The following is a 21053-nucleotide window of genomic DNA, read 5'->3' as shown; positions in this document are numbered from 1 at the left end:
AGACCTGATGTTGCCCGAGATTGAATTATGATCAGTGAATGTTTCACACTCCAATATTTTTATTGTCATCGAAATCAGTAAAATCGTCCATTTTTTTTTTTTTTGCAATAAAATCGATTCATTGCCTGCTCTATCAGAACTCAACATGGTGCACCGGGAGGCAGCCTCACATACCTCCTCACAGTGACTTAGTCCACATTGTAGTAGACATTGCAATGGCCAGGATTAAAGTTTAAATACAAAGGCCAAGTATCATGCTTCAATTGTGCTCTAAACAAAAACATTTCAAACTCACCCCTGTCATACCAAAGAACCTACTGTTGATCCTATATGTCAGACCTTTCAGCTTGTGTGGTAATAAAACTTCTTAAATGCACTTGTGATGTTAGGCTGTGTAAGGTGTTAACTTTGATCAAAATCGCCTGTTTCTTCTTTCATCGAATTATTTCGATTATCGATCCTTATCAAAGGCATTCCAATACAAAGCCTATCCCAGAACACTTCTAAATACATAAGGTAGATTTGTGTAAAAGTTCATAAAACTCGGTCTAGCCATTTTAAAGTCCATAGGGAATGAACTCAGAGACATACAGAAAACATTCCTTTTCTATAATGGTAGATATATGTAGAGAGAGAGCGAATAAAGTTATTTATTTCATGCTTGTTTTAATGTTATATCATAAGTGTTTAAGTAACTCATTTTTAGACAAAGAAATTATGACGTTTCTGAATTTTTGAGATGAGGATTGGTTATATGTATTATTATTCATCAGAATACTGTTCTCATCTTGAGTGTAATTTTCACAACGTTTCGGTCGATGTAACCTCCGACCTTCTTCAGGTGTATCTTGTTGAACTCAGGAATGTTTCCCCAATCAATCAAAACCAATTTCCAATAATATGGTCAGCTATGCCTGACTTTTCGGTCTCTTCGCGTGCTACAGCTTTTCATGAAATAAATAAAGGGTTCCGCTTAAAATTCCGTCCAAATTCCCGAGTTCGACAAAATGCACCTGAAGAAGGTCTGAGGTTACATCGACCGAAACATGAAAAATCACACTCAAGATGAGAGCAGTAGTCCGATGAATAATAATATGTGTAAAGAAATTATTCTGCATTCCTGAAAAACTTGTGACTTGGACAGTGCTGGAAAATAATGACATGTGAGAAACTATAAACGTAAGCAAGTGGTAAGTTTTGAAAATTATTTAAAAGAAAATTTCTTTTTATTTTTTTATTATTTAATAGAATGTTGGCATCTGTTTTGTTTACAGATCTCTGCAATTTTGAAATTTCCGCAACAGTTTCACCCTGAAACCACAGATTGTTGTCACTGCTCAAAGATAAGTTCTATTATAACAAATTTATTCATAAGGTTTCTATGTATGAAACTGCAAAAGCAATGATTGGAAAAAAAAAAAAAAATCTGCATTAACTAATCAAAGTGCAACTGAAAGACTCATAATTTCGAAAAGATTTCAGAAGAATTTCCCAAAATTCTCTGCATTCCATTCATGTCCGCGGATTCTTCACCTTTCCTATTAATCTCTACGCCCTTTGCTTTTCCCTAGAACTCTGCGTCCTATGTATTTCCCCAGAATCCTTTACATCTTCCACATTTTCCAGGAATACTCTATGTTCCACACATTTCCCTTGAACTCTTAACATTTCCACACACATCTCTGGAACTCTATACATCCTATGCATTTCCCTAGAACTCTTATGTTCCAAGTATTTTCTTGGAACTCTCTATATTCCATGCATTTTCAAAAGGTTTAATCCACATATCCAAATAAGAACGTTTACCACTCTCATACAGCTTTTCTATGTGAAGAAATTTGCTTTCTTTTTCTGAAACATTTCTTTGAGGAATGATCCAGGTAAGTTCTCATAGATGAATCCTCGTAGGATATTTGAGGGTTTATTGCCTGACGTATCCCAACATGTCTGTTTATACACATTCGGACTACTGTTCTCATCTTGAGTGTTTTTTTTTTCAGTGTCCCAGTTGATGTAACCTCCTTCAGGTGTATCTTATCAAACTCAAGGAAACTTTCTGTCAAACTCTGGGAAACTTTTTGTTGAAATCTTGCAATCTTTCTGTCGAAATCTTGCAATCTTTCTGTCGAACTGTGGGAATCTTTTTGTCAAACTCTGGGAATCTTTTTGTCAAACTCTTGAAATCCCTTTGTCAAACTCTGGGAAACTTTCTATCAAACTATGGGAATCTTTCTGCCGAACTCTAGCTATCTTTTTGCCAAACTCTGGCAATCTTTCTGTCAAACTTTAGCAATCTTTTTGTTGAACTCTGGCAATCTCTCTGTCAAACTGTGGAAATCTTACTAATAACATGGTCAGTATTCTGCATAAGTACCCATTTCCAAGAATCAGCGCTTAACTGATGCATGACAATCCACTGAATCATTTCAAAATTGTCAGCTTCATAATTACTTATTTCTTCAGTCCGCATGAAATCATTGTCATAAACATCATTTACAAGATTTGTTGGATGTATTCTAGGAACTCAGCGGCTATTTTCTTTCTAGGCCGCTGTGTCTACACACAACCGTCATCTGAATAATTCATAAAACTATATTTTCCTGAACTAATTTTAATGTTAACTGAATCTATCATTTGTCAGAATGAGAATAGTAGTCCAAAAAATACATATTATCAATCCTCATCTAAAAAAATTAAGAAAAATTATATCAAATCGGACCTCAATCCATATGAAAATAGAAACAACTCAATGTTCTTTTCATTTCATAAACGCACCAAACATTTTGAATTCTAATGATTATGTTTTGTTGGGAAAAAAGAACAAAAGCAGTCTTTCCACTATTCACCATCATAAAGATACGCCTGAAGAAGGTCGAAGGTTACATCAGTCAAAACATTATGGGAACAAAATTCAAGATAAGAACAGCCGTTTTCTTTCTAGATGGCTCTATCTACACATTTACCATGGTCTGAACAATACAAATAATGGATGAAACTATATTCACTTAAAATAATTTTAATGTTAATTGAATCATTAAATATTTTCAACTTTTAAGGAGTTGGATCAGTTTTTATTAATATTGTATCATTGTGGAGTTTTTATCATGTCTCAGTTTATTCTTGTTCGTACATGCCCACAACAAAGGAACTCTGATTAAGATTTGAACTCTTGAACAAACGGCTTGTGTTTCTTGTTAACCCTTGCTCTACTACAAGCGTCCCTTTGCTATGTGTCTGTTTTAAAGTGGGCTTCTCCAGGATAAATACTGTACTCATGCCTATTTTGCACTTTCTCACTCTCTAATCCACTATGCATGGTCAACCTTTGTTCATGTGTGGGCCATATAGACAGCCTTTATGGGCCAGATTTGGCCTACAGGCTTTAGGTTGCCCATGCATGTATTATATACTCAGATATGTTGTAGTTAATATTAAACACTGCTATTTGTGTTTGAATGAACCATTTCATTAAAATTCTTATATATAATACAGACTCTTCAAAAAATATATATATAAATGGATCAACCATAATTGAAGGTGACCTGAACCTTCATTTTCATTGGGTATCAGACAGATGTAGAGGGTGGGGTACTCCTTTCCACGGATTGTTTGACTTAGTCATTATCATCCCCTGTGTTTTCCAAAGAGGCATAAATTATATTTTTTCGAGTTTTTCATATGATGTAACCAAGGATTTAGCCCCAGTACAAATTCCTATATTCTTGGGAAATCTAGGAATCCATATATCCTCCGTCTGACTATAAACCAAAAGTTACTTGTTCGTAGACTGATCGGATTATTCTGGTAAAGAAAATTAATCGTAATAGATCAATTAAAGAAAAATTAATATAATTAAGCAATGTACTTAAAGCATAAGTAACTCTCTCTCTCTCTCTCTCTCCCATACACACTCTTTGACCTTGCAGTCACTGGATGATCATATAATTGAATAAATAATCCTTTCGACGGATTGTGAAGGAAGACCAACAAACAAAAAAATAGGGTTTAAAAATAAAATTTATCACCTCCATTCTGTCTTGAAAGACAATGTATGCCCTGTACAAGGGTAGCTGTGCATGTTACTGTGAAGCAAAGGTTGCACAATCTCCAACCACACCTCTCCTAAATTGACAGTGTGATGCTGGTGACAGATAGAAGTCCAGGATGACTGGAAACAATACCAAGGTAAGTGGAGAGCATATACAGCACCAGGTATCCCCGCATGGTCACCCATTTAGTACTGATCAGGCTCAATCTAGCTTAACTTCAATAGTAGTAGCAGGAATCAATGTGATTATGCCGTAAGTAAAAAAACAAAACAAATATACAATAAATAAATGCTGCCACAGTCAATAAAAATTACTTTTCTGCCTACCAAATGAATTTTTGTGTTTTTAAGTAGTTTTAAATAATTCTTTTTTTTTTTTCTTATAGCAAATATTCACTTTTTACGAGTTAGTAGCCAACAAGATGGCCACTGACAGGGAAAACAAAAAGATTGTTGGCAGCCATCTTGTTGGTTGTCAAAAAAAAAAGTGAATATTTGTGATGAAATAAAGAATATTTTAAACTGCTTAAAAACACAACAAAAATTTGCCAGGTAGGTAGAAAAGTAACTTTTATTGTTTTTGAAACATTTATATATATGTATATTTGATTTTTTTTATCTTTTTTTTTTTTTGTTGCCTTCACTGCGCAATCCCCATTTTTTTATTTTCATTTTTACTTTTTACTTGGAAGTTACCACTTATCAAGGCCCGAAGGCCACTTGAGGATAGGGGTTAATGAATAAGGTGGTAATGTAATAATCATTAATGGTGTAATTTGGGCAGAATTTGACTGTTCCACTCGTCTGCTTCCCGGTTGAATACAACATAATAACCTTCAAATCTATTGTAAACAAATTCTTGTTAAGCCATCCTCATAAAAAATCAAATTCTACTCAATTTACACCATTAACGATTGCTACACTACGATCTTACATTCATTAACCCTTATCCTCGAGTGGCCTTTGGGGCTTGATTAGTAGTGACTCCCAAAAAAAAGCAAAAAACATAGTAGTCACCCTTATATTTAATGTCTGTGTTCCAAAATTAGTTAATTAGTTTACGCATGAATACTGTACACCAAACTATATTAACATATACAAGGTGGAACAATAAAATTGTCGCCCTAGAATATTGATTCCATTTCCGTTTGATGAAAACCGGTTTTCTTTTTTTTGTTGCTGATCATCTACTATTCTACTGTGTACAAATCCCAAGAGCAATAGGAGCCATCTATCATGTCTGAAAGTGACACAATGTTCAACAAACAAGATCGGAGATGTGCTGCTTTACAACTCATGCTCTCTATCGATCCAAGTTATGACAACAGGACCATTGCCAGCACCCTCAAAATGCATCGTTGGATTGCCACGAATAATTCAAGTAAGGGCCACATCATGCTACCTCGCATTTTCTAAATCAACTTGGAAGTCAACACCAAAGTGTACCTGGATGTGCTGAAGAGTGTGGTGATCCCTTAGTGCAATCAGGTGGCTGCTGGCAGACCCTGAGTTTAGCAGCAGGACTCAGCGTTGGCCCACAAGTTCAAAAAGATCCAGGTTTGACTTCAGAAGGAGTACTTCGACTTTGTACCTTTCTCTCACTGGCCCCCTCCTCTCCTGAACCCACTGGACTACTTCGTTTAATCATATGTCAAGAAGATGCCCTCCCACAACATCAAAACCAGCCTGATCACCGAGTATTCACTGAGCTCCCACCGGCGCTTGTGGAAATGGCATGCTTCCAGTTCTGGACCCGTATCGAAATGTTGATTGAGGCTGAAGGCGGCTACATTGAATATATGTCAGACTTATTACATAATCAATTTACCTGGATTGATTTTTGCAATAAAAGTTTCAAAATAAATCCGTAGTGTTGTTTTCTTTAGGGCATTTTTATCCTTCCATCCTGTATTTCAACAAGAAATTGTCGTAATCATAGTCATAGATGCAGAAAGACATAGAGAGGAGGAGTGGGAGGTGAAGAAAGCTATTCTTTTTCTCGTGCAGAGACTAGGCCGTTATCTTGCAGATAACATGAGCCAACTATAAATTGACTAGTCAGAATCAAAGTTTAATGCATCAGCTTAAATGTTATTTAGGTCCACCTTTTAAAATCTTACAAGGTAACTTAATATATTTTACTTATTTAGAATTTTTATTTGATTGCATATTTTTTTTTAACTTATAAACAAAAGGTAAATACAATTTTAGTTGAAAGGGAGACAACTGTTTACATATTTTTCAGAATAAAAATGTGAGTTATTCTCCTTGCTAATTTGGATTTTTCAGTCATAACTAAAACATATGTCCATATCACCAGGTATCCAGGTAGGATTAGATAATTTTAAAAATATACTGAAGTGAAGTACGTTATTATACTTCAAATAACATGCTACATTAATAACAACTGGAAATTGGCTAGTCAGAATCAAACTTTGAAACCTAATGCAGCGTCGAATGGTAAAATTGTTGCCCTACAAAAGACGACATAATTCCATTTCCATTTGATGAAAACGTTTTTTTTTGTTGCAGACCATCTACTAGTTGGCCGGTTGTGTAGAAATCCCAAGTATGACAGGAGCCTTCTATTATGACATAATGTTCAATGAGCGAGGTCGGAGATGCGTCACTGTACAACTCATGCTCTCTAATGATCCAAATTATGACAACAGGACCATTGCCAGCATCCTCAAGATATTCAATGTTTGAGGACACAGACATTTTCAAAATCAACACCAAAGTGTACTTGGATGTGGTGATTCCCTAGTGCAATCAGCTGGCAGCTGGCCCACAAGTCCAGAGAGACCCAGGCTTGGTTTCAGATGGAATGCTACAACTTTGTACTCTTCTCTAACTGGCCCCACATTCTCTACCAATCTAACCCGCTGGACTACTTTATTTAGTCGTACATTGAGAACATCACCAACATGACCTCTCACAGCACCAAAGCTAGCCTGATTGCGAGCTGCCGAACTGTTAGCTAGGCTAGCCTCTATTCCGTCAAAGAAATGTTGCATCTCTCTGCCTGTTTTACAAGTATTTTCATGATAGATGCTCCAACGAACTACAAGCCTTGTACCCTCTCAACGTAAATACTCCCGACAAACCCGACAAGCAGCAAAATCACACCCCTACACAGTAGAGACCCCTAGATGTAAGAAAGCCTTCTACTCTAATAGTTTCTTCCCCAATACTGGTAAACTTTGGAATTCCCTTTCAGGGTTCCTACTTTTCCGACTGTACTGACATGCAGAAGTTCAAGTGTAATGTAAACAGACATCTTGCTGCTCAACTCCCTACATATTATTTCCTGCAGTTTATGTCCCAGATAGTAGCCCCCTATGTTCAAATGGCACTGTGTCTTGTTTAGGGTAAAAATGGAATTAAAAAAAAACAAACTATGATGATTAGTGATGATGGGACCGGGCTAGGGTTTAATTACATAAGAAGGTGGCTTATTTACATTAAATTTGAAAACGAGCATGTTATAGTCAGCTGGGAAACAGCCCCACGGTATTGTGCTTCATAGACGGACGATTCTAGGAAATGAGCTCTGCTTGTGGAAGTTTCGTTTAGTTTTAGATGGATACAGAGTGAGGGAAATTGTAAGCAGTTGTAGTTGGATGAATATTTGCTATGAATGTTTTACGGGGGGGGGGCATAGATTGAAGCTTAGTCGAGCACTTACCATGAAAATAACTACAGAGCAGAAATAGACTCACAACGTCTCTTTTGTGAGGAAGTAGGGAGGGGAAAATGTCCTTGCCCACTAGATTTTGAAGATGGTTTTTTACCCTATCAAGGTAGGAAAAGGTACTTTTAGCAGCTCCTTTCCAGATGTGGCAACAGTACTCCGTCTTGATATGTATTTGGTTCTTGCATACGTAGATGATTGCATCAGGAGTTTCTGGAGCGATAGAATGATCCAACCATTTTTTTTCAATGATTTTGGTAACAGATTCGATGTAAGTCTTTGATTTCAGGTCCGGAGTGAAAGTTAGTCCCAGAAGCATGTCAAGGTGCTTATCTTATACTGTTTAATGTAGAAACACAGAGACACTTTATATGCATGTACACTTATATACTAACGTAGATAATCGCTTTTACTGGCAAGGATTATGCATGTGGGAACCATAGATTGAATCTCAGAGAAATTGTTGACAGTTGGTGTAGCTAGACGAGTGCTAGTTGCGAATATCTTACAGATGAACCATAGACTGAATCTCAGTCGAGAACCAGTCATGAAAATAATGATAGAGCAGAGACAGACTCATGATGTTACTTCTATGAATAAGAGGAAGTAAAGATGAGAAAAGGTCCTCGCCCACTAGATTGCAAAGCCGGTTTTATATTCTCTTAAAAAAGGAAAGAATACTTTCAGCAGCTCCTCCCTAGATGTGGCAACAGTATTCCATCTTAGGACATATTTGGCTCTTGTGTTACAAGTAGAGGATTGTGTCGAAAGTGAGATACTTTCTAGAGTAATAGAATGATCCAATCATTTTTCAAAGCAATGTGCTTCCTCAAGATGAGAACTGTGCATTTCAGTTGGGGTGAAGGCAATCTTATTAAATTGCTTAAGGACCAGTAGGGTTACCTGGGACAAAAGTGTCACATATTTCTATTAAAACTTCTATCTATCCCTGCCCTTGTTTCCCTTTCTCCACCGCCCCCCCCCCCTTTCTTCTCTGCTCCGCTTATTTCTCTCTCTGGACATATACTTACACACTTTTTCTTATTCCTTAAGGAATGAATTGGCATAAGGGAAATAACTCATTGAAAAAAAATCAAGTTGCAAGTACATCAAATCCTGACAAAATCTGTGCCCGGTGAAGGTCAAAGAACGAATATTTTTGTAATTTTAGATATTGTTAACATGGGGCAACGCTGATCAAGAAAATACTGACTTTATAGGTGTTTATTTTGTAGTTTTAGAGTTTTAGCTGGGCATATACACAGACAATTGCCATTTCAAAATAAACTATCAGGGCTACCTGGCGTTTTCTGAGGCCATATGAAATAAATAGAAGAAATGAAGTTGTGTTTGAACACACCTGCTATTATTAGGATATTGATCACTTTTTGATCACTATATACGACTTTGTGTCCTGAGCAATGCCAAGTAGATTTTCCTGTATGAAATGATATAACAAAGCATATTGATGTTGGTTTTTTTCCCAGACAATGCAACCTTTAAACATGTATGCTCTATCTAGAATGTTAAGCACTTTCGTTTCACTATCTGCTCTATCCAAGATACTCAGCACTGTGGATTATGGTTTCTGTGTGACAATATCTTAAGGATAAATAGAACAGTGCACTTAAAAACACTTATGTCCACACTTAATTGCTATGAATATATTTTCGTACTTATATTATTTTACAAAATATATTTGGATCATTCTGACTACTGTTCTCACCTTGAGTGCCTTTTTTCACAACATTTCAATCAATGTAACCTCCGACCTTCTTCAGAAACATCATATATTCTTGTTTGGAGATTTCTTTCACTTTGAGTAGAGCTGAAATTCAAACGATTTTTTTGTTTGCTTTTATTTATAGCTTACCTTCAATATAATTTAATAATATGTACTTGTATATATACTAGCAGGCTGCCCGGCATTGCCCAGTTGTAAAATATGCTTAAATATGATATTTTGATAATTGCAGATTTCATATTTATTATTAATTTTATTTTGGACCCAATATATAGTAATGATTTAAAAAGGTTTTAAAAAATGACTTGTTCGTCACCACCGAGAATTGAAACCAAAACGTTTAGTTTACCATTTACTTTTTCTTTGATGTTAATGCCTGAGCTATGAAGAAATGGTTGCTGCAAGACTAAAAATTAAAATATGAGCCAATAGCTATTACGTTAACCATACATGTTCATAATGCCGTCGTTCAACCTTCACTTGGCAAATTCCATGTTTTTAATTTTCACACTTTTGCACTGATTTTCCCTGTTTTGTATAGGTTCGAATATCCTATATATTAAGTTTCATGTCTGTAGACCAAAAACTGATGGAGTTTGGTAGGTAAAATATTTTAAACAAATATATATATGCATACATAAATGTATATAGATAGAGGTTTGTGTTTATTGTAAACATTTTACGCAAATATTTCGCAAGTATAAATCATGTAGAATATCTGCATGAATATAATTACATGTAATAATTAACTAAAGATGATCATTTCATAAGAAAACCGAAAAAACTAATAGGGAATTAATTAAAATGAATGTTTAAAAGAATATGCAAATTAGCTAGATCTTTTGCAGATGAATGCAATTCCACGACCCATATATAACAAAGTTGTATTTTGTTTTTAAATAAATAGAAAAAAGGGTTTTTAATATGAATATTAGTACATAAAAAAAGCAACAAATTTATAGGAGTATATACTAGCATGCCGCCCGGCGTTGGCTGGTCATAAAATATGCATGAATATCATATTTTAATTCATGCAGAAACTGAAACATATGCCTGCGAGTGTTGTTTTTTCTAAACAGTTCACTTCTTGTAAGTTAAAAAAAAAAAAAAAAAGTACACTAAGAAACCAAAACCTTAATACAGTGAGTCAAGTATGATAACAATTAGACAAGCTTGCTAGGATCTTTAAAAGGTGTTTTCAAACCTACTTATTCTTTACATAAGGAAATTGTCATATGAATGATTCACACATGTGCAGTCGTGAGACAATTGACAGATAAAAATCCGATGACCCCCCCCCCAGTACCAATTTTTCATTTTTGACCCCTTAGCAGCTCTTTTTTCCGGATGAAAACTGATTAAAAAGTTTTCCACATGTCTGAATACCCTATATACCAAATTTTACATCTGTAGATCAAAAATTTGTTGAGTATCATCCTCACACACACATTCTCATATATATATATATATATGTATATATATATATATATATATATATATATATATACACAAAGGATTCACCACTTATATATATACTAGCGAGGGGTACCCAGCGTTGCCCGGGTGTTTGGAGGTGTGGGGGGGGGGGTTAAAAAAAAAAGTAAGTATGAGGATTGAACCCGAACCCTTGAGGCAAAGTTGTGAAAAAAAAAACGTGCGATGTTAACCATTGACCCACCGCGACATGCTTACAGAAACACGTTTGAATTTATTTAATTACTTGGATTTAGCAGGTGCTCGTTTTAATGAGGTCAAGTTTGACTGTGGGATTTCATTTACTGCTGAATGCTTTTTTTCCTCGCCCCCAAGATGTTATAGGAAAAAGACTAACCCACATGCGGCGAGCGACAAATATTGAATATTTATCTTCCCGAAATCGAGCAAATTAAATAGACAGGTGAGCTTCGTTGTTAACTGTGAGATATTAGGATTTATATGTGATATAAAAAGTTTTAAAAAGTTGTGAAGCGAGCGACCGCTTCTCTGAAAGAAGCCTTTTGTAGACACACAGAAAAAGCGAACACACATAGAAACATACATACATTTTCGCTTTTATATTTATAGATTATATATATATATATATATATATATATATATATAATTATATATGTATATACCAACTATCTATTCTAGTTTGATTTCAATACAAAAAATTCTAATGTATTATATCTGTTTTGATGGTCTTCTTCCATAATTAAAAATGATAGTTTTTTTTTGTTTTTTTTTACTTCTATGTTATGATATTACTATTATCATTTGAACTCACTAAGATGAGAGACATACCATTAAAACGAGCAACCTTTTGTACTTCAGAATTTATTTGTCTACATAGTCACTACAATTCTCAATGCACTTTTGCCTGTGATGAACGATGGCTGTGCATGGGCGTCTGGAGCGTGCTTTGTCATACGAAGGTTGTTCCAAAAGTGAAGCCTATTATTATTATTTTTTTTAACTTAAGTTAAAGAGTTAAAAAGGAAGGAGTCACACTACTAAAATGAGCGACCTTCTGTGCTCCAGAATTTTTTTTTCTACAGAGTCACCACCATTCTCAATACATTTTTGCTAGGAATTCAATGACACACCTCTGCTTCCGGTGCACTCCATGACAGAGGTTGCTTTCTTAGAGTCCTACACTGTCAGTATCTGCAAGAGAGAAATTAATTTTTCAAGTTATGAGTGCATAAGTTCAGTCATTGTAATAATGCAATTTGCAATCCCCTCTGATCCATTCGGGCGGAATAAAAATAGGAGGCATTGCTTTGGAACGCCCCTTCGTACTTTGGCTAAAAGCAAAGTGTGGTATCTGTTCAGTTTTACGTGAATGAAGGAGAAGTCCTAGACCATGATAATTTTCATTTCTGTCCCAATCCAGAGTGCCTCTTTATGAGAAGCTTGATTTTCCATCGCATTAAAAAGTGATCTTGTGTCTAAATCTGTCTTTGTGCAGAGACTAGTAAATAGGGATTTATTATTATACACTTATTTTATCACTAGCAGGACCCGTACCTCGGCTTTGCCCAAGGCAATATAAGAAATATCATGAAAAATATTAAAAAAGATTCTTTCTAAATCCCGCCTCCACACAAAAAAGAACAAATGAAAATATGATTATCTGGTGCATCATCGTATATGAGTCATATATAATAGTGATTATAAATAAAATGCTGAAAAAATTTAAACCATAACATATTAAATTAGATGGCTCAGAGAGATGTTAAGAAATATTAGAGGGTGGTTTAATATCAATATAGTGAGAGGAGGCAAGAGAAAGTGTGACTTGTTCCATTAATTATAAATTAGGGCTCATTACAACAATTCCGATTAATCGCCCCAACACTAATATTTATATTCTCATAAGTATGTGTGTGTGTGTGTGTGTGTTGGTTTTTTATTTACTCAGTATTGTATAGTAATACAAATTATTATTTTTTATTTTTATTTTTTTGATAATCCACAAAAGAAAACTGGTTCTTAGTTTAAAAAAAATATTTCAGCAATATTTTTAAGTTGTTAAGTTATTATATCAATTTCTTTAAAACTAAAATGAATCTTTTACACTTACGTCAGATTCAAACTCGGGAACATAAAAAAAAAAAATGATCAGAATGAAGTTCAGCAGCCCTCTTGGAATCTTGGTGTAGAGTATCCAAGCATCTTTGTTTCAATCATCTATTCCATCTGAAGAATTACTTTTACCCGTCCTGGGACGGGTATCCTAGTTTCGTATAAATCTTTTGTTATGTGTTCACACATAATTTGGAGTCTTAACTAGGCGCAACTTCCTCAGGCCAAATTGTCAGAGGGGAAAGCAGAATATATATATATATATATATATATATATATATATATATATATAATGGGCTAAAATAAAATATCCAACACAAACTTAACCCAATCTCATTATAAATTTATTTCAACCCAGTGGACCACATCAGATAAGTTGAACTAGTCAAATCCTGAGCTGACTTAAAAGTGATCAACTTTCAGCTGTTTTATGTATTTATTAGGGGAAAAAGGATGAAATAAGGAAGAGGGTAGAGAAGGAATAATTTGATTGAGAAAAGAGCCGGGTTGGAAGCAAGAAGAAATGGGAGTTGACTTGAAAGATATAACAGAGGCTCTCACAGAGTTGAAATAAATTTATAAGTTTGTGTCGGATTTTTTTTTTAACCTTTTTCTATACTCTGTTTCACTTTGAGCTCTCATACTTGAGAGCTCCTACAACAACTACCTTCTCCTTTTGGAACAACACCCTATATATATTTCCGAATGTGAGAGATTATATAATTATTTCCACAGCCAAACAACGCCACAGCTCACAAAAGCCATGACAGCTAATAAACCGGAAATCCAAGATTTGAAACCTGGGCCTGTTGCATGCAGATAGTAGTCAGATTTTGCCGCAGTTTGCTGTATCTGTGTTAGTTAATAAACTTTCTTGTGTGTGGCGCATTTGCTCATCTGGCAAAGTACTCGCCTTGCATGCAAGAGGTTCGGGTTTCACATCCTGAATTCGGATATGTCTAACTGGTGAGCGCTAATGTGGGCACAACTAAAGTCTTGGACTTCCTGTTTGTTGGCTGTCATGGCTCTTCTGAGCTGCAACGTTGTTTGGCTGTAGAAATAATTATATATATATATATATATATATATATATATAGTAATTTATAAAATATATATGGCGATTAAGCTACACTGAATATTTTGCGTTTCATCCACTATAGGATTCGTCAGGCTTATGCGTCAGGCGTATTCAGTGTAGCTTAATTGCCATATATATTTTATAAATTACTAACTAGCTCTACCTAAGTATTGAGCACTTTTGAAGTAAATACTTAAAGTTCACGCATAAATCTATACTTTCGTATATTAAATTTATGTGAGTAAATGAAGTAGTTATATATATATATATATATATATATATATATATATATATATATATATATATATATATATGGGATTTTTTCTGTTTATTCTGTGCTGCAGGTCCACACTGTATTTTTCCTTCCGGTTAAAGAATTACTCAAAACGCAGTTCAGTTGCTATCTTGAGATTTTTTCACTTATTGTCTTGGCTTTGTGCCTGAGACTTCTGTCTTGAATACCACGTTTGCAATGATGATGTTGTTTGCATACATGCCCGTATCAGCGCAAATGATTTTCCCTCATAACTTATCCAGGATTGGCATAACAGCTGCAAATATTAACATTTCGGACCTGAATATTTCTGAGTGTCTAGGTAAATAGATATTTATATATTAATACCAGCTGTATAGACCCAGTGTTGCCAGGTGAAAATATTGCCAGACAGAGGGTTTAGTCAAACGCTATTTAAGATAGCGTTTCTGAATTTTTGAGATGAGGATTGGTTATTCGTATTATTTGGATTCTTCAGACTACTGTTCTCATCTTGAGTGTGATTTTCACAATGTTTTGGTCGATGTAACCTCCGACCTTCTTCAGGTATATCCTGTTGAATTTGGGAATGTTTCTGTCAAACTCAGGAATTTGAATGGAATTTCGAGTGGAACCTTTTATTTACTTCACAGGGGGTAGTATGCTCTTGTTCCGTCAGCCATGACTGGATAGAGGTCCTAAGTAATTTGCAATTGTATTTTTTTACTGAGGACCTCTATCCAGTCATGGTTGACGGAACAAGAGCATGCTACCCCCCGTGAAGTAAATAAAAGGCTCTGCTCAAATTTCCATCCAAGTTCCCGAGTTCGATAGAAACATTCCCAAGTTCGACAAGATACATCTGAAGAAGGTCAGAGGTTACATCGATCAAAACATTGTGAAAATTACCCTCAAGATGAGAACAGTAGTCTGATGAATCCAAATAATACGACTAAGATATACCGAATATCTTGTTATGGTTTTGATAAAAGTGGATAACATGTTGGATTTATCGAAGTATACAACACATCTATCTCTATCTATAAAAATCAAATGAGGAAATAACTCACATCTTAAATAAATAAAGCTTACTTCGGTTTTAAAGGCAACTGATTTCAGCTAATAATAATTCTCACAGACCTAACACAAACTATTTTAGATAAATGGAAATGTTTTTCACATCTGTCAAATCATTTGTTTATTCTTACTGTGATCTGCTCATGAAATTAAGGATGACTCGATAAATTTATTTCCCTAATGTCATGTTTTTCAACCTCCCTTTCTGATCAATGTAGCATATATCAATGAATATATCAGATGGGAAGAAGCTTGTGATATGATTCAATGAATCAATTGTTACCAAACCCTGCTCTGTAAAATTTTTTTTTTTTTTGAAGTCTTCCTCAATTAATCAACCATAAGACAAAGATTCACATGCTTCTGCAGTTGTTTATCCAGGAGACTGAATGCTTCATCCTGATGCTACTAGATCAGGCTGTTTGAAGATACCGGCTTCATATAAGGCATCAAAAGTACCAAACATTGATATAAAGGAAATTTATAGAATGCAGAGGTATTACTCAGAAACAATCAATTATTGTTATGTCAATATTGAATTTTTACATTATGTATACTCCTCAGAAAATCAAGAAATTATATTTAGAAAGAAATAGGCATGGCCATTTAATGTTGGAAAAATTCTATAGAATTTGTTTTTATATTTTATATTAGATTTACATTGTGTTCTTACTTGCATCAGCATGGTTAGATGGAATTTCCGTATTGTATGATATTTCGGGAAACTTTCCTTCCTTAGATATCCGTTTGAGTATAGTTCAAATGTGCAGTATATTATACAATATGGAACATCCATCTGATCATGCTGACACAAGTAAGGACGCAAATGTCTGAGCTCGAATCTATGGTCCCTCTTTGCCAAATTTTCACAAAAAAAACACTTGTCTAACTAAAACCATTACCAATAATTTCCTCCACTCTCTATCTGTGCCTAAACCTAAAAACATGGATGCCATCAACAAAGCTTTTTTCTCTAGAACTGCCTGCTTATGGAACTCAGTTTCATTGACCTGCTTTCCAGCTGACTACAATATGATTGTCTTCAAGTTCAATGAAAACAAATTCTTGTTGAACCGTCTCCTTAAATAATCAAATTGCACCAAATCTCCACAACTAATGATTATTATTCTATTGTCCTAATGACTACTGTGCATTTATTAACCCTTATCCTCGAGTCGCATTTGGGCCTTGATAAAAAATATAAAATATAAGAAAAAATACACATACATATTGTATTAATAAAAGGTGGATCAGCATAGCACATTCCATTGCTATACATCTTAATTCGCTTCAATTTGTGTCTATTCGTTACACCTCTGTATTGCATTCCGTCTATAAATATAAATTCCTTTTATATACACACTAAACAATGCTCCAAGCGAACTACATCAACCTCTTATTGATGTTATTGTTTTTTCCTTTGCTTTTGCAAAACTCAATCCTGTTCTGCAAATCCCAAAACAACAATTTTCCTCTACAAAACAATAAAACAAAGCGCCATAAATACATATTTGAAGATATAAAGAATTTGAAGAATGATAAACCTTTTTCCAAGTGACTGAATTCGACATTAAATAACCCCGAAACAGTTGATTTGCCATAAACCAAAACCCGAAAAGGGTTGATACTAGTGATGGGACGATTTCTAGATTTTTCTCGATTCCGGTGCAATTCCTTACTAAATTCCTGATTCCAATACAATTACTGATTCCGATTCTTTATAAATCTATTTATATTTAACTATAGAATTATTTCTTGTTTTTTTTTTTTTTTCTTTTCAATTACTGTAAAAACATGTTTCTCAAACGTAAAAATATTCTTGTGGACCATGGGGGTGATCTATTGATTTTAGCTTTACTGGTGATCTAAAAATCAATAAATATTCATCATCTTATTATTACTACCAGCAGTGGAATATTTTTTTTAAAACTAAATTAAAATAAAAAAAGAAATTGAAATAATAATTTTTTTGGCATCTGTAAATAGCCACAAATTTTTCCGATTCCAATACCCGTAAAATTTCCCGATTCTGATTCCAATCAATCATCCCAACACTAGTTAACGCGCCATAAAATAAAACAACCCAATTAAAAATTGCTTCACATTGTTATATCCGCATAACTGATTTTGTAATGTTCTACACCTTTTTTTTATATGTGCCGTTACATTTTAACAGACCCAACACATTATAGACTCCGTTGAAACAGACAAAAGGAAGAAACTCGACTCACTCTTTCTTTTTTTTAACAAAAACCTTTATATCTGGTATTTCCAACAGCGCATTTAAAAAAAAAAACTATTTAAACAATTAATTTCTCCTTCTCTGGCATGTGTGACGTTTTGTCCCTGCTGTGACGTCACCCACATATCTCAAACACATACACCTCTCATCATGTCTCTAACATCTCTTCCCCAAACATCCCGCTTCTCCAGCAACACATCCTTTTGTCTCTGCTGTGACGTCACTTTGCACAGCCGACTTGATCATTTGCATATCTCTATGCAGCTGCTACTGCTGCTATCAGCATCAGTGTCTCTGCTATAACATTATCTGGTGATAACATCTATGCTAGCTCAAACGTAATGCTTTCAGCAAATCCTCCGATCTAATCTGTAAGATTTGGTCAGATTTCACGTTGCAAAGTCATCTAATTATGGATCTGTCATTACGCTGCAGCTGGATGAGGAAAGACTGTGTACCTATTTACTATGCCTCCCCACGGGACAGAGTTAGACACCAGGGTCGTTTTTTAACGTGGAGAAAAGGTACAAAAAAAAAAATTGTCTCAGTCGTGAAGGATTTCTCCTCCACCGAAAGAGAACAAGAAATAGAAGTGCAGCATCTGAAGAACAGATACTACACTTTGATCTTGTCCCGAATGATGAGGAAAGACTGTGTAGCAGCAATAATTGTTATCATATATATTGACACACCGGTTCTTGCCAGATCACCAAAGTTAAGCAACGTTGAGCCTGTTCAGCACCAGATGGATGACCATTTGGGAAGGCGAGGCGCTGTATGTACCGCGAGGTAAAAATACCATGTTGGGAAACTGGCACGATCTATCCTTCTCTCGAGGATTGATGGGCCTCTCTTAAGCCATAGTAGGCAACCCATCTAGTGATGGCATCACGATAAAAAAAAATATCCTTGATAGTCTTGGCGAAGCATCAAGTATTTCCAGCCATTAGAAAAAACGTGAAAGATTCTGCGGAATTTGTTCACGTTTCACCTGCACCTACTGGTATTTCGATGAAACAACAAGAACAACAACAACGTGATGTTCTTGACTCGGTTGCTGTTAATGATGGGACAATTCCAATATTTTGAACAATACAATTACCGATTCTAAATTCCTGATTCTGGTGCAGTTCCTGATTCTGATTGCAAAATCGCCATAGTTTTATTTATTTATTGATTTATATATTTTTTTTAATTTTCCAATTACCATAACCCCCCCCCCCCATGTAACGTGTGCACATATTTTTGCAAATGTAAAATTACATTTGTGGAGGATAATCTATAGATTTTAGTTTTACTGAGAGTTTAAAATCAATAAATATTGATCATTTTTATCATTAGTGCCAGCAATGGAAAATTAAGCATTTAAAAGAAAAAATCAACAATTAAAAAGAATCGTTGTTTTTTTTCTTTTTGGCAGCGTAAAATAGGCACATTTTTTTTTTTCTGGTTCTGATGTCGATTACAATTTTTTTCCAATGCCCAATTCCAATTCTACTTAATCGTCCCAACACCAGTTGCTATACAAAAAAAATTAAAAGAATCGTTTTTGGTATCAGAAAATAGGCACAATTTTTTTCCAATTCCGATACCCTAAAAATTTCTAATTTTTTTCAATACAACTTACACTGAATATAGCAGATGGGAGGAAGCTTGAAATGTTAACCTAAACATTTTTGGCCATAAGTTCAGTTCTGTTCATTATAGATTCACTATTTCATTAATATTGGATCCAATGAAGTCCTGTATCATATTACCTAGACCGTGAAAAAATGACACACTGTTTCATTAATGTGCATGCATGAATAGTTTACATTATGTTAAGAATAAGTAGGTGTGAAAACACCTTTTAAAAATCATCCCATGCTGGTCTAATGGTTATCGTACTTGATTCACTGTCTTTAGGTTTTGGTTTCGATCTCAGCTTGAGTATTTTTTCTATTTTTTACTTACAAGAAGGCAACAGTTTAGAAAAAAAAAACATAATACTTGTGTACACATATCTCAGTATCTGCATAAATTAAAATAGAAAATTTATGTGTATTTTACAACTGGGCGACGCCGGGCGACCTACTAGTATAATCTATATATCTATAAAAGTAAAATTGTCTGTGTCTGTGTCTGTGTGTGTACATTTCCCTATTAAACTACTCTGTCAATTTTCAGTCTACAGACTCGAGATTTAACATAAGGGATATTGAGATTTAGAAAAATCTTAATAGGTTTTCTGCAAGAAATTTGGCTGTCAAAAGGTCAAAGTTCAACGATTTGACTTTTGAAAACTCTACCAAACTCCTTTGCTAATTTTGGGTCTAAACACTTTAAATTTTTAATGTAGGTTACTTGGACATGGATCAAACTTTTTAATTTGATTTAAGCTCAAACCAAATGTTATGGGGTCAAAATTCTGGTCAAAGTTAAAAAAAAATTTGACCTCTGCAATCTCTAGGAAATTACACAACCAATTTTTGGTCTAAACGTTTGAAATTTTTTCATAAAGTGTATTCAGACATAGAGCAAGCTTTGTAATCGGTTTTTGGCCGAAAATTTGGCTGCCTAGGGGTCAAAGTTCAGAAGATTTGACCTTTGCGGTTTCTAGCAAACTATTCAGCCAATTTTTGGTCTAAACATTTACAATTTTACATAAAGAGTATTCAGACATGCAGCAAGCTTTTTAATCAGTTTTTGGGCGAAAATTTGGCTGCCAAGAGGTCAAAGTTGAAAAAGTTGACCTTTGCAGACTCTAGCAAACTCCTCCACCAAGTTTGGGTGTAAACACTTGAAATTTTGGATGTAGGTTATCTGCACATGAGTTAAACTTTTTAATATATATATATATATATATATATGCACATAAAGTTATGAACAATATATAGAGACCAAGCAAAGCCAAGCTGAACTGCTAGTATGATGTAAGAGTTTATGCAATGCAATTTCCTGGCAAATTAAAAGATGAATTTCCATTAATGTAATATCGACATCCTCCAATAAGTTAAGCTAAACCACTTCAAAATCTTCTGTCCTTTTACAGCCAATTTTCCGACTAAAGAGTAATTGCTAGGCACTCTCTTATGTAATATGCCGTTATTTTCATGGAAAGTGCTTGACAGAGTTCCAATCTTTGGTTCGCTCTTGCAAAACATTCACAGCAACAACTCGCTTTGTTACAGCAATGGAAAATAACTTTGCTTTTTTATTTCCTCCACACGGCAAGCATCAGACGAAATTTCTATGAACAAAGCTTCTTTGCAAGGAGAAAACATTTGGTGCAGAACTGCTTTCCTTCAGACTATAACATAGTCTTCAAAGCTAATGTCACCAGATTTTTTTACCATATACCGACTCCATAA

At 34.7% G+C, this 21053-nt stretch overlaps 1 long non-coding RNA gene across 1 annotated transcript in view; it reads left to right on the top strand.

Moving 5' to 3' along the window:
• The first annotated feature begins 96 nt into the window (after nucleotides 1-96).
• LOC145249499 (uncharacterized) overlaps nucleotides 97-21053 on the top strand; it is a 30903-nt gene continuing 9946 nt past the window's right edge. The window contains exon 1 of the long non-coding RNA XR_013863540.1: nucleotides 97-1880. This is a non-coding gene — a long non-coding RNA (uncharacterized LOC145249499). The remainder of the gene's footprint in view (nucleotides 1881-21053) is intronic.

The sequence above is a fragment of the Euprymna scolopes genome, chromosome 28 (assembly GCF_053919585.1).
Source record: "Euprymna scolopes isolate OS-2025 chromosome 28, ASM5391958v1, whole genome shotgun sequence".
In the NCBI taxonomy this organism is placed as follows: domain Eukaryota; kingdom Metazoa; phylum Mollusca; class Cephalopoda; order Sepiida; family Sepiolidae; genus Euprymna; species Euprymna scolopes.
Note: the sequence above shows the minus strand (reverse complement) of the source record. Positions and strands in the feature narration are given on the sequence as shown.